This window comes from Dasypus novemcinctus, chromosome 2 (assembly GCF_030445035.2).
Source record: "Dasypus novemcinctus isolate mDasNov1 chromosome 2, mDasNov1.1.hap2, whole genome shotgun sequence".
Lineage (NCBI taxonomy): Eukaryota > Metazoa > Chordata > Mammalia > Cingulata > Dasypodidae > Dasypus > Dasypus novemcinctus.
Genome location: NC_080674.1, coordinates 115,680,106 through 115,707,975, shown reverse-complemented (window position 1 = coordinate 115,707,975; position 27,870 = coordinate 115,680,106). Strand labels below are relative to the sequence as shown.

General features: G+C 38.3%; 1 protein-coding gene and 1 pseudogene across 5 annotated transcripts in view; both read left to right on the top strand.

The window, feature by feature from the left end:
- Positions 1 to 27,870, top strand: part of TMEM232 (transmembrane protein 232) — a 310,133-nt gene that overhangs the window by 9,803 nt on the left and 272,460 nt on the right. The gene's annotated exons all lie outside the window — the stretch shown is intronic.
- On the top strand, positions 1,775 to 2,765 carry LOC101431007 (solute carrier family 2, facilitated glucose transporter member 3 pseudogene; annotated as a pseudogene).

Sequence of the window (27,870 nt, the reverse complement as noted above, 5' to 3'; positions counted from 1 at the left end):
CCACTTCCTCTCGTGCCAGGTGCAGAGTGAAGATGGTGGCTCCCGGCCTCTTTCTGATTTGGACAGGTGCAAACTTCAGCTGTTCCCAGGATTACACTTTAGCCCACCTAATTTACTTATCAGTAGCTGAAGTTGGTGCCTAACCTTCTCTTCCTCTTCCATTTGTGGGAAGTGGAGGTTTCAATTCCAGCCACAGAACAGCTCCCTAGGTGGCTTGTGCCTCCAGTGGAGGATGGGCACTCGCCTCCGCCATATGGAGCGCTCTACTTATGAGTCTTCTCTGCAGCTGGACAGTCTCCTCCTTCCATTCCTTCAAGGATGTTGCAGGATGCTCTTCTGCTCTCCTGGAGCTCCCAAACAGGTACTTCAGCTAGCTCCAGATAGCTCTGGGTGTTTACTAACTGCCCTGTAGTGGGAGGTGACTTTGGGAGCTCCTTACTCTGCTACCATCTTGCTGGTTGTCAAGGTTACACCTTTTTAAAAAATTTTCAAACCAGCCATTGCTGGCATGAAAATTCATAGGGGTTGACCCTAATCTTCATTTTACTTTAGGGAATCATATAAAGACTTAGTCTTTTCTCATATACTGCTAGAGTGTACTGGAAAGCTTTTTTAAAATAACAATCCTGCACCCAAAAGACTGTTGTAGTTCTAAGAGAGTTGTGGATCTAGTGGTTTCTGCAAATGCTTTGCAGTTGTAACTGCAGCATCAGCTTCATGGATTTCCTTCTCTTTTCTCTTAATATACCTTATGGTCAACTCATTAATGCTGTAATATCGTGCAACGGCAGCAGCCGTTTTGTCTGAAGGCAGCATATCTAACAATAATACTTTTCCTTCAAGATCATCACTTTCCTCTATTTCTTGGGAGCACTTTCCAACCACTAGGAACACTATGCTTGGGACCCATGATTTTAATGGAGTTTATGGCATTTAAACGACACAAGAAACTCGAGATGCCAAGATCACTGTGAGATCACCGCGGGATGTCACACGAGAAATTTCCATGAACAAGTTGGGCATCCCCAAATCCAGTGCGTGGAACCACAGTTCTCTTACAAAAATTTAATTTAAGAAAAACAATTGTATGGCTCTTCATTTATGTTATTAAACATTAAAATACGTACTGCATAAGTAATATTATACCTAACAGTATATGCATTTTATGCATTTCCGAGTTTCTAAATTTTTTCTGTGTTGTCTGCTGGCCTTCTTTGTCATCTACAGCTTCTGCAAAACTCCTCCCCCAAGTTCCCATTTAATTTCTTATGCTGACCCATGATATATTGAAACTGCAATGGGGAAAATCCCTATATGGAAGGGATACCTGTAGTTTATAAACCTTTTGTACTTTGTTTTGATATCTTTGGATTAGCTGCTTATTTTTTGGTTTTAAGAGTAGAATGCTTTCTTCAAGATACAGGTAATGAGTGATGCTGCTAAAGATGAGGAGTGAGGTTGTTGAGTGTTACTGGAGATCAGAAGAAAACTTGCTATTGAGAAGGACTTTTCTGGCATACCATTCCTAGGTCCTTACTGAGGATTCAAAAGGAATAAGTAAGGACCATGGAGAGAGAAAAGGTTACTGCATCTCTGGTCTTCCAGTTTTTCCAGTTTGGTTATAACACTAGATTCATCAGTGCCCCTGAGAGAATCATAAAGGACTTTCTCAGTTACATTTTGGAAGTGAAGATGGAAAACTTCCCCTCCAATATTGCTCATATCCCTCTGGTCCTTAGCTGTGGCTGTCTTCTCTGATCTCTCCTATTGCCCTATGGGAACTCTCAACCAGCTGGGCATTGTCACTGGGATTCTGGTGGCCCAGATCTTTGGTCTGGAAGTCATTTTGGGGTCTGAAGAGCTGTGGCCTGTGTTATTAGGCTTCACCATCCTTCCAGCTATCTTGCAGAGTATAGCCCTTCCATTTTACCCTGAAAGTCCTAGATTCTTGCTCATTAACAGAAAGGAAGAGGAAAATGCTAGGCAGGTCCTCAAGAAGTTGTGGGATATTCAGGGTGTGAACCAGGACATCCAGGAGATGAAACACGAGGGTGCTAGGATGACACAAGAAAAGAAAGTCAGTGTGCTGGAACTCATTGGTGTACACAGCTACTGATAGTCCATCTTCATTTCCATCATCCTCCTGCTCTTTCAACAGCTCTCTGGAATCAATGTTCTAGAGAATAGTTCTTTTACTCTACAGGAATCTTCAAATATGCAGGTGTTGAGGAGCCAATCTATGCCACTATTGGTGCTGGTGTGGTCAATACTATCTTCAGTGTGGTTTCACTGTTTCTGATGGAAAAGGCAGGAAGGATCACTCTACATATACTAGGTCTTGGGGGAATGGCTCTTTTTGCATTCTTATAACTGTTTCTTTACTACTAAAGACTGAATATGGTTGGATGAGCTTTGTCTGCATTGGGGCCATCATGATCTTCATTGCCTTCTTAGAAATTGGACCAGGCCACATTCTCTGGTATATTGTGGTTGAACTTTTTAGCCAAGGACTCCATTCAGCTGCAATGGCAGTGGCTGGTTGTTCCAACTGGACCTCCAACTTTTTGATGAGATTGCGCTTCCCCTCAGCTGCAGCATATTTAGGAGCCTAAGTTTTTATCATCTTCACTGGTTTCCTTGTTTTCTGGGTCTTCATCTTCTTCAAAGTCCCTGAGATCCCTGGCAGGACTCTTCAGGATATTATAATGGCCTTTGAAGGGCAGGTGCAGAAAGCCAGTAGAGTCAGGAAAGGCCCTATTGTATAGATGAACAGACAACCACTATCAATGTCTAAGTCATGCTTCCTTCCCACGTTCCTCCCAACATAGAAAAACAACCTCTCCCTGCAGGAGGGAGAGACCTCATCAGGATATAACCCAGGACTGTTTCTGAATGCTGCTACTTGATTCCTTTCTCATCCCACACACTTTATGAGCATGCAGATGAACCCAATGCTGGGGTTGGTTGTGTCTTCAATGGATTTTTAAACATTTCATTTCTTGAACATTCTCTACTATTTAGGAGAGACCAGGTGAACCTACCTTCATTTCAGATGGAATTGACTGCTTGGCAGAGGACAGTTTTGCCAGCTCTGTTTCTCTTAGATTCTAATGTTCCCTAACAGGGCATATAGGGGAGTAGGAGTGAGGGTATAGTTCCCCAACCTCAAACTTTCCAGGAAGCAGATATACTTGAGTGTGGAAGGGGAGGAGGATTAAATAAGAGATTGCCTTCTTTACTTCCATACAGCTCTCCAAATTAACTTGAGTTTATTTATTTTATCTTCTGTTTTATTCCATAAATATTTATTTATTTTTTAAGTGTAAAGTAATTTTAGCAATATAATGGAATATTTAAGGAGATTGAGGAAGAGGGAGGTGTTTAAAGAGAGGCTATAGGGTGGAAGAAGATTGATACTGGAGAGGTTTAGGTGCAATAAGAAGGGAAGAATTTAGGGGAAAAATAAGAGTGTAATGTATTATGAAGGGTATGTGAGTGGTGTCTGAAGTTTGCATGTTCCTTCTTAATAATTTCTGCCCTTCGGATGGAAAGTCTTGAGTGTAAGCTCTCAGAAAAGTCATGTGTCTGTATAAAAAAAGCTACTGGTTTCTTTTAGAATTTCTTTAAGATTATAGTTTATGCATAGAATTACTTGAAATCTGGGACCATTACTGTATTAGTCAGGGTTCTCTAGGGAAGCAGAATCAAAAGGAGGTATCTGTAACTAGTATGAGAATTTCTAAGAGTCTCTCACGTGACCGTGGGGATGCACAAATCCAGGTTCTGCAGGCAAGCTGCAGACCAAGGGCTCTGATGAAAATCCAGTGAAGGTTGAGTTTCTGGGAGATGTTGGCTGCCCAAAGATGAACTGGGACATTCTGAATACTGAAATCACTTTCCCTTTTAAGGCATTCAGCTGACTGGATAAAGCCTCACATATTGCTGATGGCAATCTCCCTGGTTGATGAAGATGTAATCAGCCATCTATGCAATAAACTCTCTGATGACTAAAGTCCATAAATGTCCTTGTATTATAATTAGCCCAGTGATTGCTTGACCAAACAACTGGGCATATTTACCTGGTGGAGTTTACACATTAGCCTAACCATCACAGTTACTAAGATGCACATTCTAGTTAATGGCCTGTAATGGGTTCTAATTTTGGGTGGAGTCTAGAGAAGGGAAGGTTATTTCTAGCAATTCTCTCTTCCCTTACTGGAACAAACAAATCCTTCCCTTTGTAACAGACTCATGTTTTTAAACATTTCTACCACTCATCTGGCAGGTGAGCCCTCCAAATGAGAACCTTAAAATTGTGGTTCTTGGTAGAGGTTCAGTATTTCTCCATTTTGTTCTTTAGGAAATTTTAGGTGTTGATTTTTGTTTTGTTTTAAACTATAGCCTTTTTAAAGGGATTCAGAGGAAAATATTTATAGCTAACTTGGAATTTGTAACCTCAGCTCTGGGAGAGGATATTTCCTGAATGATTATTTAGTTTAAGTTTGTTGTATTAGGGTCATGGCATGCTTGTTTATGCCTGTTTTAGCATCCTTAGAGATTTGAATCTTTCTGATAGACCACATTTGAGATAGTATGAGTATATGTGCAGTGGAGCCCACACTTGAGAGCATGTGAATCTATTTGCACTCTCACTTTGCTCTCAGTGGAAGTATTATTGGTAATTTGTTTCTTCTATGTGCCTACCCTGCCCCCAGCTTTGGATAGAAAGGATTTAAATCTCATCCCTGTGTATATAAATATCTGCCTCTGCTGGGTAGAATTTGCATCTTAGGTTTTCTCCTAAACTTTAGAATTCAGTCTCATCTGACCACCTATTCTTGATGGAAAGTGGGGGAGAACTTCCAAATCTTGAGGTTGAGGGCTCAGCTTCATTGGGCTCAGACGATGGATGTGGGAAAGAAAGTGTGACCTCAAGGCCTTGACTCTCCTCGGGCCCTTGAGGGTGGTGGTAAGGAGTGAGAGACATTCTTTTAAAAGGATAGGACACAAACTGAAGACTCACTTCTAGTCCTGGAGAGTTTCAGAGAGTTAGATGAGATAGATTTATTCTTGCCACAACATCATTGATGGCTCTATGATCAACTAGTTTACCAATATTTTTTATATAAATGGAGATAGGACCCTGATGCAACTCTTCCCTTTTTTTATATGTTACTTCATCTCCCTTTCCTTCCTTCGTGCTTAACTGTTCCAGACCCCAATTTAGCCAAATTCCTCACCTATAACAGTATTTTGCTTTTCAGTTCTCACCATTCCCTCTAGTCATTCATTGAGTCTTTGGATAAAACCCACCTATATATGGAGTAGGACTTTGTTGGAAGGGGTGTCTTCCCTCTACTTGCACCTCTACTTCTGGCCCCTCAACACCAGTGGGTTTGTAGTAATTCAAGTCATTGTGGAAGTATTTCCATTTCTCAGTGACCAGGTTGTGAATATTTCCAAATGGATTTTTTTTATTACTAATGTTATTGTGGTTCTTTGTTTTGAAATAAAAATTCTGAATGTACATATGAAAGAAAAGATATAGGTATATTTAGCTCAATTCCCCAGCAAATTCCCATTCTGTTTCTTCATGGTCCTTCTGTGTCAGTTCTTTTGCATTTGTTGGCCTTGAAAATACAGAATTAATAAGCAAATAGATAAATAAAATGTACTGTAGCTCTGGTAACCAGCTTTCAAGATGGCTCCCAGTGATCTTTGCCTTTTGGTATTCATGCTTCTCTGTAATCCCCACTCATAATTATGGTTGGCCTGTATGACCAATAAAATATGGTGGTAGTAAAGAATGACCTGGCCTTTGTGAGACTTGGTGATAAAGGCTTTTCAGCTTCAATTTGGTTGCTTGGATTGTCTGCTCTGGGGGAGGTTAGTCTCCATGAGAACACTTAAGCAGCCTTGAGAAGCCCACATGAAGAGCCACCAAGATCTCCCACCAATATTCAGCATTAGTTTGTTAGCCATGTGAGCCAACCACTTTGGAAGTAGATCCACCAGCCCCAGTCAAGCTTTTAGGTGACTGAAATGAATAGCCAACAGCTGACTGAAATTGCAGCTGACATCTGACTGCAACTTCATGAGAAATCCTGAGACATTCTTCCAGCCATGCTACTACCAAATTTCTGACCGCAGAAACCATAATAAATAATAAATAATTATTATTGTTTTAAGGCACTACATTTTGGAGTGATTTGTTATGTGGGAATAGATACATTATCCAAACCTATTTTGAGTTTAATTACTTATCCAAAATTTAGGGGTATCATGAGGAGACATTGCACAAGTTTTTATTTCTGCCATATTTCTCCATCTTTCATCCTGTCTTCTAGTTTCACCCCACTCCACCCAATGTTCTGCAACCTCTTCCTTATCCCAGTCAATGCTGGCTTTACCATAGCTGCCTTTCCTTGGGCTGCTATTTCTCAGCTACCCTGGAATTGTAATGAACAGCAGGTTTTCTTTCTCATTTTCATTTAAACTAAATCTTATTCCTATGGCCAATATGTAGAATTGGTAAAAATGAAGTAGCTTGGTTGAACAGGTTAGGGAAGCAACCTTTCCTTTTGCTCCCCACATACTCATATACACATAGACACACCCAATCTCCCACATAATACATATACTTACACAATGGTAGCCTATGAAGCACCTCCATGGAACATAGCTTAAAATGCAAAATTATAGATTAGTATTCTCTAGTTGGGGGGAGCAGTTCAAGCTATTATCAACATAAGCACAATTCTTCCTTTGAAGAACTCTCCCAGAGTTGGAGGATATATTTAGCCTCCCTGAACACAGGGTCTGAATATCCCCCATACCATGATGACACACAGAAAGACCTTTATGCATTTCCACATATCGCCTAGCAGGGTGGTGAGTAGGACTACTTTTTTTCCTCTAAGATTTTTCCCCCATTGTTTTTGCACTTGCTATTTGCTTTCTATGTCCATTCAATGTGTGTGCTTCTGTGTCTGCTTGTCTTCTCTTTAGGCAGCACCAGGAACTGATCTTGGGATCTTCTGGAATGGGAGAGAGGCATTCAATCTCTTGTACCACCTTGGCTCCCTGGTCTGCTGTGTCTCTTATTTTCTCTCCTCTGTGTCTCTTTTTTTGCATCATCTTGCTGTGCCAGCACTCGTGTGTGGGCCAGCTTGCTATGTGGGTCAGCTCTCTGCTTGGGCCAGCTCGCCATGTGGGGCAGCTTGCCTTCACTAGGAGGCCCCAGGCATCAAACTCTGGGCCTCCAATATGGTAGACAGGAGCCCAGTCGCTTGAGCCACATCTGCTTCCCTAGAACCACTTAAAATACAATTGGTTCCTGCAGCAGCTAGAGAGTTGCCTGCCAGGACCACAGTTTATTAGTGTCATACAAAATTGATTATTGTTTGTGGTGATGTCATATATTTATATTGAGCATAAGGGACTGCCTCATAAAACTTTTTACTATGCTTACCTTAAGGAGGTTTTCCATTATATTATTTTTTATCATCTTGATGGCTATGGAAGAAATTTCTTGTAATGTTATCAAGAGTAACTGCTTTTCCTGTGCACTCGTTTTGTTTTTAAGCTTACAGATGCTGTAATTTGTGCCTTTGAGCATTATCTTAAGACAAATTTGTACCATACCTCTAGCAAGTGATTGTGTATGATTTTATAGCATAAATTTTTTAAATCTCACACTAGCTCCTTCTTACTGTCTTACCCTATTTTCCCTCTTATTTATCTTTGGTTTACCAATTTAAATTTTATTTTCTCTTGTATTTTTTTTTAGAACCCATCTTAAAGACTTTTAAAAATGACAATGGACCAATAGTTCACCATGCATTACTGTAAAGTGGTATATTGATAGGAGGTTGTGTAATATAGCACAAAGAATTAAGTCAGGCTTCTAGTCCAATTAGTGTATGATTTTAACTCAAGCAGTTTGGCATAAGGCATTTCAGTTGAGAGCAAGTTGTTCTACATAAAAAGTTTGACCAAATGCTGATTTGGACAGATGTGATTGTAGTAAAGTAGGAAAAATATTTTAAAGGCTGGCACCAGAATAATTCTTAAATAATGAACCGTCATGGGGAGTTCTACTTCTGACATAGTTGGGTAAGGAACTCTGTAGACCCACTACCCAACAAAGTGAGGAACTCTGGCAAAAGCTATAAAAAGAAAACCATTAAAAAATAAAAATAAAATAAAAATTTAAAAAATAGACAACCATTCAAAGTCTTTGGAATTTGTCCTAGGGTCAAACAGCAGATAAATAAATACTTATTTAAGAAAATCTATGCAAACCTTTTAGGGACAGTAAGAGTCAGTGACATTTGAGCCATAACATGCTATCTCTACTTTCCACCCCTTCATCCATCTCCCCTTGATGGAAGCTTCACTTTGAGCAGGTATTCCTAAAAGATGGGACTTCATCTTCCCTTAGCCCCTGAACAAGAATTTCACTGGGATGGGCAAGCTGCAAGCATTTTTTGTCCTCTCCAACTCCAAAGTGAAGAGGTGTGGTTGAAATATCAGGGGATCATCCCTTCCTCCAAAAAAGCCTTCACCCATATGAAGGAGTTTGTACCCCAGGTGTGGCAAGCCGAGAAAACTGGGCCTTCATTGTCTTCTCCCTAACTTGCTCATTGGTCAGAGTTTCCACATCAGGAGACACAAGCCAAGAAGACCAGAGGCTACTGCCTTTCCCAACTCCCAAGGTAGTGTTTAAGAGAGATTACCTAGGGGGAGAGGCAGTCGGTAAGAATAGAGTATCAAAGCTCTCCCCAAAGGAACTGATTTTATTTGGAACAGAGTATTCAAGTTTAAGGCCACTTTTGAAAATAATAGTTTCAGTTAATTAAGAGCAACAGGCCAAACCATAGGCCAGCTAGTTCACCAGAGATAAACAGGAAAAGAAACAGCCAAGAAAATTCCTCCTAGGGTCAGAAAAAACCTCAAGGACTGCCTGCAAAAGTATTTCTGTTTGAATTTAATTGAATCAAATGGCTGAACAATTTATGAGGCAGGATGCTGTCAAAAACAGTGGAGTAATCAACTGATAATTAGTGGAGTGATGGGCTGGGTGTAGCACAGAATGAAATAGACAGCTTAACAGATAAGGAAAGAGACAAATTGAGCCCTGCTAAAACCATTGTCATCCTAGGGTGACTGTGTTCTTTGCCCTCTCATGAGTAATACCAAAGGCTTCACACTGTGGGGGAACTGACTCGCTAAAATAGCTTATCCAATTTTCAAAATAAATAAACAAATAATAATGCAAAACAGGTCCAAGAGAGGGAGGAGGGGAATCAGTATTCAGGTATAGTAAAATATATTGCCTAATATGTCCAATTTTTGACATATTAGATTTGACAATTATAAGATATGCAAAGAAAAAGGAGAGCATGTCGCATACTCAGGGGAATAAAAGCAAGCAATAGAAACTGCTTTTAAGAGGAACCAGTTATCAGATTTAACAGACTTATATTCAAAGAAGACATTAGAAATATGTTCAGAGAACTGAAGGAAAGGAAGATATAAAAACAATATTTCATCAAATAGAGAATTTCAATAAAGACCTAGATATTTTAAAAAGAATAAAATAGAAATTCTGAACTTGAAAGTGCTGAAACTGAAATGAAAAAAAAAATTAGAGAAGCTCAACAGTAGATTTGAACTGGCAGAAGAAAGCATTGGTATACTTGAAGATACATAGAGATTATACAATCTAAAGAATAGAGAGAAAATAGAATAAAGAAAAATTAACAGAGCTTCAGAGAAAGGTGGGAGACTAACATACATATAATGAGAGTATTAGAAGGAAAGGAGAAAGAAAGGACCAGAAAAATTATTCAAAGACATAATGACTTAAAATGTCCCAAATTTGCTGAAAAATATTACACATCCAAGAAGCTTAGTGGATTCCAAGTGGAATGAATGCAAAGAGATCCACACCCAGGCAACTCATAGTAAAAATGTTGAAAGGTATAGACAGAGAGGGAATTTTGAAAGCAGCTAGAGAAAAACATTTCAAATATATGATTAACAGCTGACTTCTCAATAGAAATAATGGAGGCCAGTAGCTGTGGAATGATGTGTTCAAAGTGCTGAAAGAAAGAAAAGGAAAAAAAAAAAAAAAGCAAAACTCTCAACTTAGAATATTGTATCCAGCAATACTATCTTTCTAAAATGAGGGTAAAATAAAATTCAATCCCAAATAAACAAAAACTCAGAATATTCTTTGTTAGCAGACTTGCCTTACAAGAAATAAAGGAAGTTCTTCAAGCTAAAAACAAGTAAACATTGATGGAAAGTTGACAGTACACACACACACACACAAACCCCCAAAGCACTGGTAAATGTAATTATGTAATTTTAAAAGAGTACACCTGCATATTTATTCTTTATTTTTTTTTAATTTTATTTCTCTCCCCTTCCTCCCCACCGCCCACCCCAGTTGTCTGTTCTTTATGTCCATTTGCTGCGTATTCTTCTTTGTCCGCTTCTGTTGTTGTCAGTGGAATGGGACTCTGTGTTTCTTTTCTTTTTTTTTTTTTTGCGTCATTTTGTGTGTCAGCTCTCCATGTGTGTGGCGCCATTCCTGGACAGGCTGAACTTTCTTTCGCGCTGGGCGACTCTCCTTATGGGGCACACTCCTTGCACGTGGGGCTCCCTTACGCAGGGACACCTCTGCGTGGCACAGCACTCCTTGTGTGCATCAGCACTGCATGTGGGCCAGATCCACATGGGTCAAGGAGGCCCGGGGTTTGAACTGTGGGCTTCCCATGTGGTAGACGGATGCCCTATCCACTGGTCCAAGTCCACTTCTCCATATTTATTCTTTCTTCTTCTCTTAACTGACTTAAAAATTAATTGTATAAAACAACATAATATAATTGATTGTATTGTTGGACCTTTAAAATACAGAAATGTAGTAATATATTTGACGATAACTACACCAAAGAGGCAGGTGAAAGCAACATTGTATTGGAATAAGGAAATTACAGCAGATGGGTAAATGGTTTTTATAGAAAACCCACAAGGGATTCGCTAACTATTACTTCTAATAAAAAACAGGATAAAATATCAATATGCAAAAATCAACTGCATTTCTATACAGTAGCAATGATAAAACTGAAAGTAAGAAAATTTCATTTACAGTAGCATCAGAAAGAATAAATTACTTTGAAATAAGGTTAATAAAATAAATGAAAAATTTAAACTCTGAAGACTAAAAAATATGTTGAAATAAGTAAAGATGATGTAAATAAGTGGAAAGCCTTCTGTGTTGATTAATCAGAAGACCCAGTATTGCTCAGATGTCAATACTTCCTTCATTAGTGTGTAGATTCCAATCAATCCCTATCAAAATCCCAGCTGACCTCTGCAGAAATTGTCAAGCTGATCCTAAAAGCCATAGAGTAACTCAAGCGACCCAGAAAAACCAAAACAATCTTGAAAAAATAAAGTTAGAGGACTCACATTTCCTGACTTCAAAAATGATTACAAAGCGACAGAAAACAAAGCAGTATAGTCCTGGCATAAAGATAGACATATAGATAGATGGAATAGATTTGAGTGTCCAGGGTCCCCTTTATAGTCAACTGATATTTGACAGGGGTGCCAAAACTATTCAATGGGGGAAAGGAAAATTATTTTCAACAAATGGTGAAGGGTCAACTGGACATCCACATATACAAGAATGATGTTAGAACCAACCTTACATCATATACAAAAACGAACTTAAATGTATCAAAGACCTAAATGATAAGAACCAAGCCTGTGAAACTCTTAGAAGAAAGTGTAAGCATAAATATTTCTGGGCTTGGTTTAGGCAATCGTTTCTTAGGTATGACAGCAAAAATACAGGCAACCAAAGAAAAATAGATCAATTGGATTTAATCAAAATAGTAACCTTTAGTGCTTTAAAGAACATCATCAACTCTTAGGTTGGGAGGGTAGGTTGCACTGTCCATGGAACTGGGGGGATAGTTGAGGGAGGGAGTAGGTGATCACTATGGATTGGGTGGGTACATGGTTGAAACTTAAATGCTGGGAATGCTCTTTTGGCAATATGGCAAGTGAGAGTTGCTGGTTTAGGGTGTTGGATGTGGGGGTGGGATTCAGGACAGAGCACACCTAGAGCAGGCTTCTAGGGAGTCTGTGAGTGTTCATCTTGCCAGAGAGTGTTATATCAATGGTTGGAGACCTACAGAATGAGCAGCAAGGTGGTGGACTCCCAACCTGTTGGAGGCCTATTATTTTCTCAAATACAGGGGCAGGAGTCTGTCAAGAGCATAGACAGTGCCAAGTCTTCAGTGTTGTTGCAAGTAATTATGAATCTTGTCCTTCAAAAAGAGAAGCCTGGTGGTTGCTGTGGGTCCTAAGGGGTGAGGGAGGGAAGAATAGAATAGAATAGGGGGTATTTTGAGGGAGATGAAAGTGTTCTACATAATCTTGCTATGATGTGTACAGGCCATGTTGAATTACATCAAAATTTATAAAAGTGTATGGTGTAAAATGTAAAACATAATATAAACCATTTACCATGGTTGGTAACTTTTCAATATTTATACATCAGTTGTAACAAACATACCATCCACATATAAAATGTAATTAATAGGAGAAGGGGGAAAAGGGGGTGGATATGAATTTATGGGAGTCCCCTGTATTAGGTATGTGATTTTTCTATAACCTAAAACTTCTTTGAGGACAAAATGAAAAAAAAAAAGATACTGGGGGAATAAACCAAAGAAAATGTCAGTGCACATTTAGGACAAAAGATCTTACAGTGATAAAAGGCAAAATGTCAAAAAATTTTTAAAAATATTTTTTTCATTATTTTTTATTATCCCAAATTTTTATCTTTTAAAATTTTTTAAAAATTTTATTTAATATTTTTAAAACTATAATTATTATTTCATTTTCTTATTAATTGTATTTGGCTATTTTATTGGCTTCATTTTTGAAGAAGTTTTGGACTACAGAAGAGTTACAACTATGGCAGGGGAGGATCACTGGTACAGTGTATCAGTGATGGGGGATACAGGGAAGAAACTCACCTGGGCATACATACATATAAGGCATATAAATGTGTTCAGATGTTCATGGGACATTGTCATGGTGGGTGGAGGTTCACACAATAACTGAAGGAATATCAAATGTCCATTCTGGGGAGATTTGCCACATTCTCTAATGGATCAGCAAGAATCTTCTGAGTACATGGGCAATGACAAGTGAAGGAGGATGGTCCATTGATGGGCACTTGATATTAATGACTGTCATATGAACCTTTACTCTTGAAATTGAAACTTAGCCTAGTATAATAGGGTGCCTAAGAGATGCCTCCTGGGAGCCTCCTTGTTGCTCAAGCCAAACTCAGCATATAAATACATTACCTTCTCCCCAGAGTGGGACATGACTCCCATGGTTGAGCTTCCCTGGCATGGAGGGGTTACTACCAAGCACCAACTAACAATGCAACTGGAAAAGACATTGACCAAAAGGGGGAAAAGGTGAAGACAAATGAGATTATATGACTAAGAGACTCAAAGTGAGTGGGGAGATCATTCCAGAGGTTACGTTTATGCACATCTCAGCAGGATCTCTTTGACTGCCAAAGTAGATACTACCCCAAATAAAAGGGCTTCTGAGGAGTCTGGAGACACCCAGACATTATAGTCAGAGCAGGTAGCTCAGGTGTTTGGTGCCTTGCCAGTGGGCCCTACTTTGGAATTTATGCTCCCAGAGTGACAAAGCTGGATTCAGTTGTGGTTTCCCTATGCATGACTCTTGTGTCCTTCTATTTGAACCTATATTTTGAACTAGAGTTAATAGGTATATGTCCAAGAGACTTAAATCTTTGGGCTGTCCATGTGCCAGCTGGGCCCTGAATCTCAATGGAGTTGCAACACCTACTCTCCAGTTCATTGGTCTCACTCATGACAACTAACATGGAGGTGATGATGGACAACTACCATACCAAGGAACCAAAAGTCTACAGCTGCAAGCCAGAGAGTCCCATCCATTGGCCCTATGTGATCACAGTCTTCTCTCAATTAGAGGTGGAGTAGACATCACCATCCTAGAATCCTTGGGATTGAAATGAACTATGTATTAAAGTAGAATTACTGGTATTCTACGATAGACTTATTGTGATTCTAGCAATGGAAGAAATGATATCACTGATGTGGAGGCAGTGGAAGTTCTGAGGACAGGGAGAGGGAAAAACAGGTATGATACAGGGGCAGTTTTGGGACTTGTGAATTGTTCTGAATGACATTGCAATGACAGATACAGGCTGTTATAGATCTTTCCATAACCTACAGAATTGTGTGGGAGAGAGTGTAAACTACATGCAAACTTTAATCCATGCATAGTGGCAATGCTGCACAATGTGTTCATCAATTGCAATGAATGTGCCTTACTAATGAAGGATGTTGTTCATGTGGGAAAATGTGGGAGGTGTGGGGAGCTGGGCACATGGGAATCCCCTATTTTTTTTAAAGATAGATTTATTTATTTATTTATTTATTTATTTATTTATTTATTTATTTATTTCTCCCCCCTCCCTCCATTGTCTGCTCTCTGTGTGCATTCACTGTGTGTTCTTTTGTGTCTGCTTGTATTCTCATTGGGCAGCTCTGGGAACCAATCCTGGAACCTTCCAGAGTGGGAGAGAGGCAATCATTTTCTTGTGCAACCGCAGCTCTCTGGCCTGCTGCATCTCTTATTCTCTCTCCTCTGTTCTCTTTTTGTTGTGTCAACTTGCTGTGCCAGCTCTGTGTGTGGGCAGCACTCCTGAGTGGGGCAGTACTCCTGTGCAGGACAGCACTCCTGTGGGTACTGCACACAGGCCAGTACTTCGTGCAGACCAATACTCCATGTGGGTTAGTTTGCCACATGGGCCAGCGTGCCTTCACCAGGAGGCCCTGGGCATTGAATCCTGGACCTCCTATATGGTAAACGGGAGTCAAATTGCTTGAGCCATATCTGTGTTCCTACTATTTATTTATTTTTTAATTTGTCCTTTGTTTTTATTTTATTTTTTTCCAAATTCTACTCAATTTATTCATTTTTTAAAAGATATTACATTAAAAAAATATGAGGTCCCCATTCACCCCCACCGCCCCCACCCCACCACTCCCCCCACAGTAACACTCTCCCCCATCATCATGACACATCCATTGCATCTGGTGAGTACATCTCCGGGCATCGCTGCACCCCATGTCCCGTGTTCCACACCATAGCCCACACTCTCCCACGTTCCATCTAGTGGGCCATGGGAGGACATACAACATCAGCAATTGTCCCTGGAGCACCACCCAGGACAGCTCCAAGTTCTGAGAATGCCTCCACATCTCATCTCTTCCTCCCATTCCCCGCACCTAGCAGCCACCATGGCCACTTTTTCCACACAAATGCCACATTTTCTTGATTATTAACCACAATAGTTCTTGAATAGGATATCATTAAGTCCACTCTGATCCTTACTGTATTCCTAGGTCCTCCTATTTTTTTAATGTGACATTTGTACAATCTAAGTATCTTTAAAAAATTAAAAACAAAAACAAAAACAGAAACAAAAAAGTGAACATCAAGAAAGTGAACAAACAACCCAAAGTAATAGAGAAAATTTTAGCAATTCATGCATCTGATAAGGGTATTGTATCTAAAGTATAAAACTGTTATAACTTAATAATAAAAAGACAACCCAATAAAAATGTACAAAAATATCACAATTGACATTTCTCCAGAGATGATATAAAAATGGTCAATAAACACATGAAAATATGCTAATCGTCGTTAGTCATTAGGAAATGCAAATCAAAATCACAATGAAATAACACTTCACATCCACTAAGATGACTATAATCAGATAATAAGTGGTGAAGCTGTGGAGAAATTGGAACCCTCTTATACTGCTGATGGGAACATAAAAATGGTGCAGCCACTTTGGCAGTATCTCAAAAGTTTAAACATAGAATTAGCATATGATTCATCAATTCCATTCCTAGGCATATACCCATGAGCTACGGAAACATATGCTAACACAAAAACTTGTACAAAGGTGTTCATAATAGTCAAAAGCAGACTATTATTCATAACAGTCCAAAGTAGAAATGTCCATCAAATAGATGAAGTAGATGATACATGCTGCAACATGAAGGAAACTTGAAAACATGTAAAGTAAAAGAAGCCAGTTAAAAAGTACCGCATATTTTGTGATTCCATTTACTTGAAAAGCCCAGAATAGGCCAATCAGTAGAAACAGATAGTAGATAAGTGGTTGCCTCGAGCAGGAGGAGAAGGGGGATATCATTTAAGCGGCCAGAAATAGCTTTTGTGTTTATTTCTCCCTACAGAATTTGAGGAAAGAAGCTGTTTTGAATTTGGATTGCTGAGGAATAAAACTGGGATGCAGATGTGGGATGGTAAATGAAATTAACCAAACTATTTTAGCAGGAGGAGGACCTCGAAGTCAGAATTGGCCATCTCTTAACACTACCAGAAATTGGTACAAATTTAACATTTGAGCACATCATATCTGAATCCTAAAGGAGAATGAAGGTTTGAACATTCTTCAGTCACTCTTTGAAATATTGGTAATTTTGGTATAAAATGGAGACAGTTTTCAATACAAAACTGCCTCTCCTCTATTGTTCTGAAACTTGATTTTTTCCAACTCAAAATGCATCGCTTTTTTAAAACTACATAATATTCTGTAGAATAAATACAGTCTTGGATCACTTATCTGAAATCTTTGGGGCTAGTTGGCTTTTTAATCAAGAAATTTTCTGATTTTTAGAAAGATAACATAGTGCATCCCCAGTTGAGTCTACCTAGGGCAACACTTAATAATCAAATTTATCAGTACATTTGCAGAAAAAGGTTTGCATATTCACACTAAGTGGGATAAATAAAAATTATATATATATATATATAAAATATGGTTTTTTTAGTAGAAAAAATCTGGTAAATGAAACAGTGGGAAAATAAGACCATAACAACTCTGATATTTATTTCTAAGAAAACCGTTCAGCAAAACTTAAAAAATATACAGGTTTAAGCTAACCTAAATACTTGCTCATAAAAATGCAATTACTTTTTAAAAAAAATTATACCTCAGGTTTCTTGAGGACATTGGGAAAGTAGACACATCAGTTTTGCCATCTTTGTTATCATCAGGTGAGAGTTCAACATCTCATGATGGACTAGGAACAGAAGTACCAAGTAATGAGCCAGCACTATGATAGCTAGCCTTTTAAAAGACATCTTTCAGTATCATCTGTCTTTTCTTAGGTTTCTAAATGATTTCTCTTTAATTGAATAAATGGACATAATTTATTGCTCATTGATAAATACTCTTTGTTGTTTTTTTTTAAGATTTATTTATTTAAGATTATTTATTTCTCTCCCCACCCTCTTCCCCACATTGTCTGCTCTCTGTGTCCATTCGCTGTGTGTTCTTTTTTGTCAGCTTGTATTCTCATTAGGCAGCTCCAGGAACCAATTCTGGGACCTTCCAGAGTGGGAGAGAGGCTATTACTCTCTTGTGCCGCCTCAACTCCCTGTTCTGCTACATCTTATTTTCTCTCCTCTCTGTCTCTTGTTGCGTTATCTTGCTGTGCTAGCTCTCCGCATTGGCCGACACTCCTGCATGGGGCAGCTTTCCCACACTGAGTGGCATTCCCACACAGGGCGGCACTCCTGCGCGGGGTGGCATTCTCATGTGGTCTGGCACTCCACATGGGCCAGCTTGCTGCGTGGGCCAGCTTGCCCTCACCAGGAGACCCTGGACTCAAACCCTGGACCTCCTATATGGTAGATGGGAGCCCAATAGGTTGAGCCACATCTGTTTCCCAATAAATACTCTTTGTTAATCAGGTGTTTGCTTCATAGATTTCTCCACATTGCAGGTGTGTGTGTGTTACCCATGTTATCAGTCTACATCATCATCACTACTGACCTCATTCATATAGCATTCCACCTATTTCCCATCATTCATAGAAAGCACAGCAGATACATGATTGTCAGCGTAAAGAATATCTTTCCTCTAACTTATTTATGTTTCTGGTTAATAAACTTTTCACTTGAGTGAGGAGATTCAATGAATAATTTTCTTCTCACTACTGTCACAAAATTCATCAAAGAGTTCATCTGCTGGTTTGTTTTCAAATACCAGTATAAGTCAAAATTTGTGCCAAGCATTTATTAATGCTGCTTAATCAGCATAGATTTAAGCATTAGCAGCTGTGTTAATGGCAGCAGTCAGATGCTTGGATTCCTGGATCTTGGATTCCTGGATCTCTGCTAACTGCAGCAAGCCCACAGTTTAAAAAAGCTTATACTTTATTTGCATAGCATAAGATTTTGTAGTCACATGTCTGCATCTATCACTGATAATACATTGTGTGTGTATATGTGAGATGGGAAGCAAATGCTGAAAACATTACTTTTTATAAGAAGTTTGGGAGAGGATATAGAAAGCCATTGTCCAAGAGGAATACATTGTGCAGATTTCCCCCCCCCCCCCAGTCCATGTTGCCTTTAATGAGCTCATATTCCCAATGCAAAGTGGTCATTGAACCAGGAGGAAATACTTCTCTCATAAATTATCTGTATCCTTCATACTTGACTTTTCCCAATCACTGCCAAGTTTATCCTACAATATTGGCACTGAAGAACAGCCATCCAATGCCTAGTGTTAAAACGGGTAGGTGTCTTTTCCTCAACCATTGTTTACGTTATTAACATTAGGACATAGCACCACTACAGAACAATTTCATTAGGTTCAGATTATTGGTTTTCATCAGATAACCCCTTAGCAAATTCATGGATGTAATTTTCAGCAGAAAATTTTTCACACGGATTTTTTGATGTTTTGCCCCATTATGCTTCTTGAATTTCTATAGCCAATTTTCTGAATATCTATACTTACAGTCAATGTTCATTTTCATATGGTCAATTCTATCTTGTTTAGTGAGCCACACAATAGTCATTTCCCTTATTTGGAAGGATTAGCATATTTTCTTGTGTTTATTGGTCATTTGAATACATTCTTTCTAGTCTTTGCTTGCTGTTATTGGCTCTTTGAATCCAATCATTTAAGTGATTTTTGCTTAGGGAAATTGTTTTTCACTATTTCTTTGATTATGGGCCTCTCTCTAATGTTTCCTTTTGTTCCTTTAGGAATGACTTAAAGGACTTGATTTAGATTTTGCTTAAATCACAAAAAATAAGAACAATTGAAAGCATCATATTATTTGATAGTTTTGGGGCTGAAAGAATTATATTGTATTAAGTACTTTAAAAATTGTAAGAGGAGCGGACTTTGGCCCAGTGGTTAGGGCGTCCGTCTACCACATGGGAGGTCCGCGGTTCAAACCCCGGGCCTCCTTGACCCGTGTGGAGCTGGCCATGCGCAGCGCTGATGCGCGCAAGGAGTGCCGTGCCACGCAAGGGTGTCCCCCGCGTGGGGGAGCCCCACGCGCAAGGAGTGCACCCCGTAAGGAGAGCCGCCCAGCGTGAAAAGAAAGAGCAGCCTGCCCAGGAATGGCACCGCCCACACTTCCCATGCCGCTGACGACAACAGAAAGCGGACAAAGAAACAAGACGCAGCAAATAGACACCAAGAACAGACAACCAGGGGAGGGGGGGAAATTAAATAAATAAATAAATCTTAAAAAAACAAAAACAAAAAAAAACTTTAAAAAAAAAATTGTAAGAATCCTGTGCATTAAGTGAAGATATTTGTGTTCTTTGAACACAGGAACAAAATAGGGAACTTCATTGAAAGACCAAATAACTATAGAATATGTCATATTTATGTTTAAATTTCAATTTGAGTTATATAATCTCCAATTCTTGTCATGTATTTAGAAAATGTCATATTGATGAAATTATTTTCTTGGGTCCTCTATCCCCAAATCCCACCCCCCAAATTACCTGCAGTCCAGCATGGAATTTAGAATGTGGAAATATGATATGTCAATTACAGGACAGGAAGCGGACTTGGCCCAATGTATAGGGCATCTGCCTACCACATGGGAGGTCTGTGGTTCAAACCCTGGGCCTCCTTGACCCGTGTGGAGTTGGCCCATGCGCAGTGCTGATGCATGCAAGGAGTGCCGAGCCACGCAGGGGTGTCCCCCATGTAGGGGAGCCCCACGCTCAAGGAGTGTGCCCCATAAGGAGAGCCGCCCAGTGTGAAAGAAAGTGCAGCCTGCCCAAGAATGGCGCCACACACGCGGAAAGCTGACACAACAAGATGATGCAACAAAAAGAAACACAGATTCCTGTTGCTGCTGATAAAGATAGAAGCGGTCATAGAAGAGCACACAGCGAATGGACACAGAGAGCAGACAACTAGGGGGAAGGGGAGGGGAGAGAAATAAATAAAAAAGAAATCTTTATTTAAAAAAAATTAGAGGTCAATATTTTTTCTCTGTCGCATAATTTCTTAAGAGAAAGGACTACTGTGGTATAAGACCTAAAATTAAAGTCCAATATATGTGCTGCCTTAAAATCTGATGAAATCTGAAATCAAGTTCCCCCCTCACAGTGTTTCAAACAACCCTCCATATCAAGAGGATGAGGAGCAGTTCCTGCTTATCCCAGAGTAGCAGATTTCAGTTCCCTGGCAGTCCATGAACTTAGTTAAATAAGCCACTCACATTCTCATGCTAGCAACAGGGTCATGTCACCCTCTTGATACAACAAAGCATACCTCCGATGGCCCCTGATTGTTCTTTTCCAAAGTACAGCCCCTATGTGGCATATTGTGTGGCATCCTCCCCCACTGGGTGTGAGTATGTGACTGATAAACTGCTGTCGATCTTGTCCGTCCAGTGTCGGATGTCATGTTTGGCCATCCCCACAATGCTAGAGTGGGGATTTTTCCTTTACCCACGGGATGACTAGGAGGTGATTGAAACAACCATATTTTAATTATCTTTGTATCTTCCAAACACAGAATCATAGCAGTTATATAATATATATTTATATTATTAGAGAAGTTGTAGGTTTACATAAAAATCATGCATAAAATACAATTACCACATACCTATTATTAGCATCCTGCATTAGTGTAATACATGTTATAATTCATGAAAGAACATTTTTATAATTGTACAATTAACTATAGTCCATTGTTTATAATAGCTGTTTGTGTTATAAAAAGTCCTGTTTGCTTTTTAAAAATCTTTATTCTAGTAACATATATATACACTAAAATTTCCTCTCTTGTAACCATAACCATCTTCAAATATATAATTCAGTGCTGTTAATTACATTCATAATGTTGTGCAACCATCACCACCTTCTATTATCAAAACTTTATGATGAGCCCAAATAGAAAATCAGTACAATTTAAGAATTAACTTCCTATTCTCTTTCCCCACCCGGGACCCTGGCAACCTGTATTCTAGTTTCTCATTCTATGAATTTGCTTATTATGATTATTTCATACAATATCTGCCCTTTTGTGTCTTATTTCACTCAACATGATATCTTCCAGGTTCATCCATGTTGTCACATGTATCAGAATTTCACTTCTTTTTTGGTTGGATAATTTTCCATTGTATGTATAGACCATATTTTATTTAACTGTTCATTGGTTGATGTGTCAAAACTTCATGCCTTCTTACAGCTGAATAATCTATCATACATATATACCACATTTTACTTATCTATTCGTCTGTTGATGGACACCTGGTTTGCTTCTATCTTTTGGCAATTGTGAATAATGCTCCTACGAACATTGTTGTGCAAATATCTGTTTGAGATCCTGCTTTCACATCTTTTGGGTATATACCCAGAAATGGGATTACCAGGTCATAAATTAATTTTATACTTAACTTGCTGAGGAAATGCCAAACTGTCTTCTACAGCAGCTTCGCCATTTTATATTCTTACCAACAATGAAGTATTTCATTTCTCCACACCCTCTTTAACATTTATAATAAAAAAAAAATTATAGTCATTCTAGTGTGTATCTCATGGTTTTGATTTGTATTTCCCTCATGGCTGATGATTTTAAGCAACCTTTCATGTGCTTTCTGGACATTTACATATCTTTTTTGGAGACATAGCCATTCAAGTCTTTTGCCCATTTTAAAAACGTGTTGTTTGTCTTTTTTTTGTTGCATTGTAGGATTTTTTTATATAGTTTGGACATTAAACCCTTACTGTATATGTAGTTTCCAAATATCTTCTCTCATTGAACAGGCTGTCTTTTTATTTTCATGATATAGTGCTTTGATGCATAAAAGTTTTTAAATTTTGGTGAGGTCCCATTTATTTTTTCTTTTGTCATTTGTGCTTTGGGTGTCAGTCTAAGAAAACATTGCCTAACACAAAGTCCTGAAGATGATTTTCTTCTACATTTTTTTCTAGGAGTGTTATAATTCTGGTTCTTATATTTAAGTCTTTAATCCATTTTGAGTTTATTTTTTTAATATGGTATGAGGTAGGGTTCAGCCTCATCCTGTTGCATATGGAGACCTAATTTTTCCAGCACCATTTGTTGAAGGAGGCTATTATTTCCCTATTGAGTGGACACGATACCCTTGTCAAAAATCACTTGACCGTGAATGTGAGGGTTGATTTCTGAATTTTCGGTTAAATTCTATTGGTCTGTATGCCTGTCCTTGTGCCATTACCATGCTGTTTTGCTTATTGTGACTTTGTAATAAATTTTAAGATCAGGAAATGTGATTCCTCCAACTTCATTCTTCTCTTTAGGATTGTTTTGACCATTCAGGGCCCCTTTCTTTCCAAATTAATTTGGCTTTTCCATTTTTGCATAGAAGGCTGTTGAAATTTTTATTTGGATTGTGTTGAATCTGTAAGTCACTTTGAGTAGAATTGACAACAGTATTTAGTTCTCCAATCCATGTATGTGGAATTTCCCTCCATTTGTTAGGTCTTCTTTCATTTCTTTTAGCAATGTCTTGCAGTTTTCTGTGTACAAGTACTTTATTCCTAGATATTTGATTCTTTTAGTTCCTATTGTAAATGGATTTTTCCCCTTGAATTCTTCTTTAGATTGTTCATTACTAGTATATAGAAACAGTACTGATTTTCACATGTTGATTTTGTACCCCACCATTTTGTTGAGTTCATTTATTAGTTCCAGTTTCTTCATTATGGGTTTTTTAGTATTTTCTGTATATAAGATATTATTATCTGCAAATAGGAAAAGTTTTACTTCTTCCTTTCCAATTTTGATGGCTTTTATTTCTTTCTCTTGTCTAATTGCTCTAGCTAGCCCTGTCTGTACCATGTGAAATAACAGCAGTGACAGTGGGCATCCTTGCTTTGTTCCAGATCTTAGAGGGAAAACTTTTAGTCTTTTGCCCTTGAGTATGATATTAGTTTTGGGTTTTTCATATGTGCCCTTTAACATGTTGAAGAAGTTTCTCTCTATTTCTAGTTTTCTAAGTGTTTGTATCAAGAAAAAGTGCTGGATTTAGTCAAATGTCTTTTCTGTCTCAATTTAGATGATCATGTGTTTTTTCCCTTATTTCTGTTAATATGATGTGTTAAACTTATTGATTTTCTTACGTTGAACCACCTTTGCATACTTGGGATAAATTCCACTTGATCATGGTGTATAATTTTTTTGATGTGCCTATGTATCCTGGTTCCTATTCATAGTATTTTTTTGTGGATATTTGCATTTATATTCATAGGGGATATTGGTCTGTAGTTTTCTTTTCTTGTATCTTTATATTGCTTTGGCATTAGGGTGGTGTTTGCCTCATAAAATTAATTGGGTGTGGTCCTTCTTCAAATTTCGGAACATTTTGAGCAAATAATTGTTTATTCTTCTTATGATGCTTTGTAAAATTCATCTATGATGCCATGTAGTCCTGGGCTTTTCTATCCTGTGAGGGTTTTGAAGACTGATTCAGTCTCTTTAGTAGTTACTGGTTTGTTGAAATTTTCTAAAATTTTTTTGAGTCAGTGTAGGTAGTTTGCATGTTTCTAGGAATTTGCCCATTTCATCTAGAGTATCCAGTTTGTTGGTGTACAGTTGTTCAAAGTAGCTTCTTGTAGTCCATTTTATTTCTGTAGGGTTGGTAGTAATGCTCCCCTTTTCAGATCTGATTTTGGTTATTTATGTCATATCTCTTTTCTTTGTCAGTCAAGCTAAAGGTCTGCCAATTTTATTGCTCTTTTCCAAGAACCAACTTTTGATTTTGTTGATTGTCTCTATAGTTTTTTATTTTCTATTTCATTTATCTCTTCTCTAATGTTTGTTAGTTCCTTACTTCTCACTTTGGGGTTATTTTGTTCTTTTTTTTTTTTCTAGATCCTTTAGTTTTGATGTAAGGTGTCTGATTTGAGATCATTCTTCTTTTCTAATGTAAGTCTTTGATGCATTCCATAAGTATGTTGTATTTTCATTTTCATGTGCCTCAAGATATTTCTTAATTTCTCATGTGAATTTAATTTAAGCATAGGGTGTTTAATTTCCACATGTTTGTGCATTTTCCATTTCTCCCCCTTTCATTGACTTTAAGTTTCACTCCATTGTGGTCAGAAAAGATATATGTACAATTTCAATATTTTTAAATTTATTGAGACTTGTTTTGTGATGTAACATATGGTCTATCCTGGAAAATGATCCATGTGCACTATAGAAGAATGTATTTTTTGTTGCTGTTGAGTGAAATGTCTGTTAGGTCTACTGGTTTATAGTGTCATTTAATCTTCTATTCCTTATTGAGCTTCTGTAAAGATGTTCTACTCATTATTGAAACCCGTTTCAATAATGAAATGGGTTCAATAATGAAACTCATTATTGAAACCTCTTACTATTAATGTGAAACTTTTTATTTCTCTTTCCAAATCTGCCAATAGTTGCTTCATTTATTTTGGGGCTCTGATGTTAGGTTCATATATATTTATAAATTTTATGGCTTCTTATTGAATAAAATGACCGTCTTTGCCCTCATAACAGTTTTTGGCTAAAAACCTATTTTATCTGATATTTGTATGACTACTCTTGCTCTCTTTTGGTTCTTCTTGAATGGCATACTTTTTCCATCCTTTCACTTTCAACCTAATTATGTCTTTGAATTTAAGGTGAATCTCTGGTAAACAGAATATAGTTCAGTCATCCTTTTTACCCATTCTGCTAGTCTCTGCCTTTTGACTGGGATGTTTAATTCATTTATATTTAAATTATCTACTGATAACGCAAGACTTCTTTTGCCATTTTGCTATTTTGTGCTTGTAAGTCTTACAACTTTTTGACTCTCAATTCTTCCATTAATGACTGCTTCTATATTTACTTGTGGTTTCTTTTTTGTATTGTATTTCTTCCTGAATATATTTTTCACTTATTTTCTTTGTGGATATCATGTGCTTAAAATTTTATACCTAAATCTATTGTATAAAAAGCATATTTCATTTGATACCAACTTATCTTCAATAGCATCCACATACACTGTTCCTCTACCCTTCTGTCCCTTATTTTTTGTAATTGCTACAGATTATATACATTTTGCATCCAAAACCTTCAATTTATCGTACTTTTTATTCATTTGCATTTTAGTACCTGTAAGAGGAGGTAGATTTACATAATAATATAATATAGTAGTACTGGCATTTATAATTAACCATATGGTTACCTTTACTTAGGTCTTTATTTCTGTATGCTGCTTTGACCCACTGTCTAGTGTCCTCTCTTTTCAGTCTGATGAATTCCTTTTAGCATTGTTTATAGGATAGATTTAGTGGTGATGCACTCCCTGAGCTTTTGTTTATCTGGGAATGCCTTAATCTCTCTCCCAGTTGGCAATTATTTTCCAACCATATTGTCTTATGGTCTCCATGGTTTCTGATGAGAAATCAGCATTTAATCATTTTGGGATTCCCTTGTACATAACTTGTTGCTTTTCTCTTGCAGCTTTCAGAACTCTCTCCTTGTGCTTGGCATTTCACAATTTGATTATTATGAGATCTGACTGTAGCTGTCTTTGAGTTTATGTTGTTTGGGGTTTGTCAGGATTCTTGAATGTGCATATCCATGTCTTTCATTAAATTTGGGAAAGTTTCTGCCAGTTTTTCTTTGAATATTTCTTCTTCTTCCACTTCCTCCCTTCCTCCCTCCCTCCCTACCTTGCTTCCTCTCTCCCATGAAATATATATTTATAAGCTTCATGGTGTCCCACAGGTCTCTTAGGCTATCTTTGCTCTTTTTTATTGTTCTATCTTTCTGCTCCTCAGCTTGAATAATTTCAGTTGCCTTGTCTTTGAGTTCACTGATTCTTTGTTCTGCCACCTAGAGTCTGCTGTTGAAACCATCTAGGAAATTTTTTATTTCAATTATTGTTTTATTCAACTCTAGTATTTCTCTGGAGAGATTCCCATATTGTTCATTCATTGTTTTCTTCATATCCTTTAGTTCTTTCTCTGTGTTTTCTTTTATCTCTGGAGCTTGTTGAGGGCCATTATTTTAAAGTCTCTGTCTGTTAAGTCCAAAGTCTGGTCCTCTTTGTTGATACTTTCTGGATTTGTATCTTGTTTCTTTGCATAGGCCCATCATTTCCTGTTTCTTTGTCTGTTAATCTTTTACTGCAGAGTGTACATTTTAATATTTGAAAGTATTAACTCTGGGAATTAGTCCCTGGGCTGCCCCTTAAGTTTGAATCTAGGTATTGATATGACAGAAATTTTCTTGATTGCCAGGAGCTAATCAAAACCAAGCTGAAAAACACCTTTTACTCTCTTTACAAATTGGCTCTGCTTCAGTTGGCCAGAGTTTAGCTCACCGATCAAGAAGATGAGAGCAAAGGTAACTGGGGAGTGCTGGGTCTTCTTTGTTTTATATGTGGCTGTGTGGAGCTGAGTCCCAGTCTGGGAGCAGCCTGCTTTTTTTCCTGGCCTTGTGCTTGCTACAGGCCTTAGGAATTCCCAGTTTACAGTTTACAGGAGTTTGAGTGAATGCCCTTTTTCCCTTTGAAACAGAGCTCTCTCCTGGGTACTTTCTTAAGTGACTTAATGCAGGTAGTCCCTCTGGCCCAAGCTGCTTCAATTTAATTGTTGCTCACACTGTCCTGCCTGCCTGTGCAGAGCTTCTCTGCCCTAAGGACAAACTCTGGGAGTGTGAGCCTGAGACAGGTTCTAGGCTCAGTCTCTCAGCCTTCCACCTGATAGAATGGCACTAATATACATGCACCCCAGTATGCACCCAGGAGCCACTTTTTTCCCTTTACAACAGGGCCAGGAACCACAATGATAGTGCAAGCTGGCTCTATTCATCTTATGGAGGGGGTTGCCAGCAAATGCTCCAAGAGCTTCTTCTTTTTTTTTTTTTTTTTAAGATTTATTTATTTATTTACTCACCCCCCACTGCCCTCGTTGTTTGGCACTTGCTCTCTGGTTCTTCCATGTCTGCTTGTCTTTTCCTTTATGCAGAACCAGGAACCAATCCTGAGACCTTCCAGAGTTGGTGGGAGGCATTCGATCTTTCGGAGCACCTCAGCTCCCTGGTCTGCTGTGTTTCTTACCATCTCTCCTCTGTGTCTCTTCGTGTTACATCTTCATGCTTCACCAGTACTTCACACAGGCCAGCACTCCACAAGGGCCAGCTCACTGCACAGGCCAGTTTGCCCTCACCAAGAGGCCCTGGGAGTCGAACCCTGGACCTCCCATATGGTAGACAGGAGCCCAATTGCTTGAGCCACATCCATTTCCCTCCAGGAGCGTCTTCTATGAACTTTTTAAACTTTATTTTTAAAGAAGTTTTAGGTTACAGAAAAGTTACATTGAAAATATAGGTGATTCTCATACATTCCACCTCTCCCTCTTACATTTTCCCTATTAATAACATCTTACATGAGTGTGATACATTTGCTA